We start from the raw sequence: 2,485 nt of genomic DNA on the forward strand, positions 1-2,485 counted from the left end.
GGATGATGCTGAGAATTGTTTATACTAGTCTTCTCTTTTCAGCAGTAGGCATTTACGTTCCAAACTGTACCTTGTTCCCGCAAAATAAAGGAAACACTTGAGTAAATAAGTGATACAAAGTATATGCTGTGTGGTGGGGTGCGTTTTCCTGGCATGGTTTAGGTCCACTAGTAGAATCTATGCCATGGAGCATTGAAGTTTTTCTGGATGCTCATGGAACCTTTTAATAAGACACTTTGTTGGTGTTTCCTTTATTTTAGTAGTTACGTGTGTGTGCTTGTGAGAGCATTTTAATACACTGTTATTTTGTTAAACTATTGATCCTCTGTCACAAAATGTAGCTCTCTGGTATATTGTGAACATTGAGATCCTGGTATGTAGCCTGTAGAAAGACAGACAATCCTATGAAGACATGCTTTTAATAAATGTCACTTTAATAATGCCACTTTAATCATGTTTACATATCTTACATTACTCATCTCATATGTGTAACGGCGTTCGTTTGTCGAAAGAGAGTCGGACCGAAATGCAGAGTGGTGGTTACTCATGTTCTTTAATGAATGATCGCGATACATGAAATAACTTATAAATGTACAAAACAACAAACGGAACGTGAAAACCTATACAGCCTGTCTGGTGAAACTACACGGAGACAGGAACAATCACCCACAAAATACACAGTGAAACCCAGGCTACCTAAATACGGTTCCCAATCAGAGACAACGAGAATCACCTGACTCTGATTGAGAACCGCCTCAGGCAGCCAAGCATATGCTAGACACACCCCTAATCAGCCGCAATCCCAATGCCTACAAAAACCCCAATACAACAACACAATAACCCCATGTCACACCCTGGCCTGACCAAATAATAAAGAAAACACAAAATACTAAGACCAAGGCGTGACAATATGTATATACTGTATTTTATACCATATATTGCATCTTGCCTATGCCGCTCGGTCATCACTCATCCATATACTGACATGTACATATTCTCATTCACCCCTTTAGATTTGTGTGTATTAGGTAGTAGTTGTGGAATTGTTAGATTACTTGTTACATATTACTGCACTGTCGGAACTAGAAGCACAAGCATTTCGCTACACTCGCATTAACATCTGCTAACCATGTGTATTTGACCAATGACACCGGATTTTTCATAAATGTGCTCGCTTTGATCTAAAACACCGCTCATGCCTGTCAAACGCGCTCAACACATCGCATCTGGAGGACTCTTTGATCTAATACCGGAGTAGCCTAATGGTGAAGGTGCATGAAGATATGACGTCATCGTTTTGAGCCCTACCCGGAGTAGCCTAATGGTGAAGGTGCATGAAGATATGACGTCATCGTTTTGAGCGCTACCCGGAGTAGCCTAATGGTGAAGGTGCATGAAGATATGACGTCATCGTTTTGAGCCCTACCCGGAGTAGCCTAATGGTGAAGGTGCATGAAGATATGACGTCATCGCTTTGAGCTACCCGGAGTAGCCTAATGGTGAAGGTGCATACCCATCGTTTTGAGGAGTAGCCTAATGGTGAAGGTGCATGAAGATATGACGTCATCGTTTTGAGCCCTACCCGGAGTAGCCTAATGGTGAAGGTGCATGAAGATATGACGTCATCGTTTTGAGCGCTACCCGGAGTAGCCTAATGGTGAAGGTGCATGAAGATATGACGTCATCGTTTTGAGCCCTACCCGGAGTAGCCTAATGGTGAAGGTGCATGAAGATATCGTTTTGACCGGAGTAGCCTAATGGTGAAGGTGCATGAAGATATTTTCGTTTTGAGCCCTACCCGGAGTAGCCTAATGGTGAAGGTGCATGAAGATATGACGTCATCGTTTTGAGCCCTACCCGGAGTAGCCTAATGGTGAAGGTGCATGAAGATATGACGTCATCGTTTTGAGCCCTACCCGGAGTAGCCTAATGGTGAAGGTGCATGAAGATATGACGTCATGAGCCCTCAGTAGCCTAATGGTGAAGGTTTTGAGCATCGTTTTACCCGGAGTAGCCTAATGGTGAAGGTGCATGAAGATATGACGTCATCGTTTTGAGCGCTACCCGGAGTAGCCTAATGGTGAAGGTGCATGAAGATATGACGTCATCGTTTTGAGCCCTACCCTAATGGTGAAGGTGCATGAAGATATGAGCCTAATGGTGAAGGTGCATGAAGATATGACGTCATCGTTTTGAGCCCTACCCGGGTAGCCTAATGGTGAAGGTGCATGAAGATAGCGTCATCGTTTTGAGCCCTACCGGAGTAGCCTAATGGTGAAGGTGCATGAAGATATGTCATCGCGTCATCGTTTTGAGCGCTACCCGGAGTAGCCTAATGGTGAAGGTGCATGAAGATGAGATATGACGTGCATATGACGTCATTTTGAGCCCTACCCGGAGTAGCCTAATGGTGAAGGTGCATGAAGATATGACGTCATCGTTTTGAGCCCTACCCGAGTAGCCTAATGGTGAAGGTGCATGAAGA

General features: G+C 44.0%; 1 long non-coding RNA gene across 2 annotated transcripts; it reads left to right on the forward strand.

Annotated features, from left to right (window-relative positions):
* The first annotated feature begins 800 nt into the window (after positions 1-800).
* LOC127927924 (uncharacterized) lies at positions 801-2,117 on the forward strand. 2 transcript variants are annotated; one of them, XR_008129481.1, is made up of 3 exons: positions 801-1,448; positions 1,546-1,722; positions 2,028-2,117. It is a non-coding gene; the product is annotated as an uncharacterized LOC127927924 (long non-coding RNA). The 2 variants fall into 2 exon arrangements; XR_008129480.1 differs by lacking the exon at positions 2,028-2,117 and adding an exon at positions 1,821-1,921.
* The last annotated feature ends 368 nt before the right edge of the window (positions 2,118-2,485 follow it).

Source organism: Oncorhynchus keta, unplaced genomic scaffold (genome assembly GCF_023373465.1).
Source record: "Oncorhynchus keta strain PuntledgeMale-10-30-2019 unplaced genomic scaffold, Oket_V2 Un_scaffold_19088_pilon_pilon, whole genome shotgun sequence".
NCBI lineage: Eukaryota > Metazoa > Chordata > Actinopteri > Salmoniformes > Salmonidae > Oncorhynchus > Oncorhynchus keta.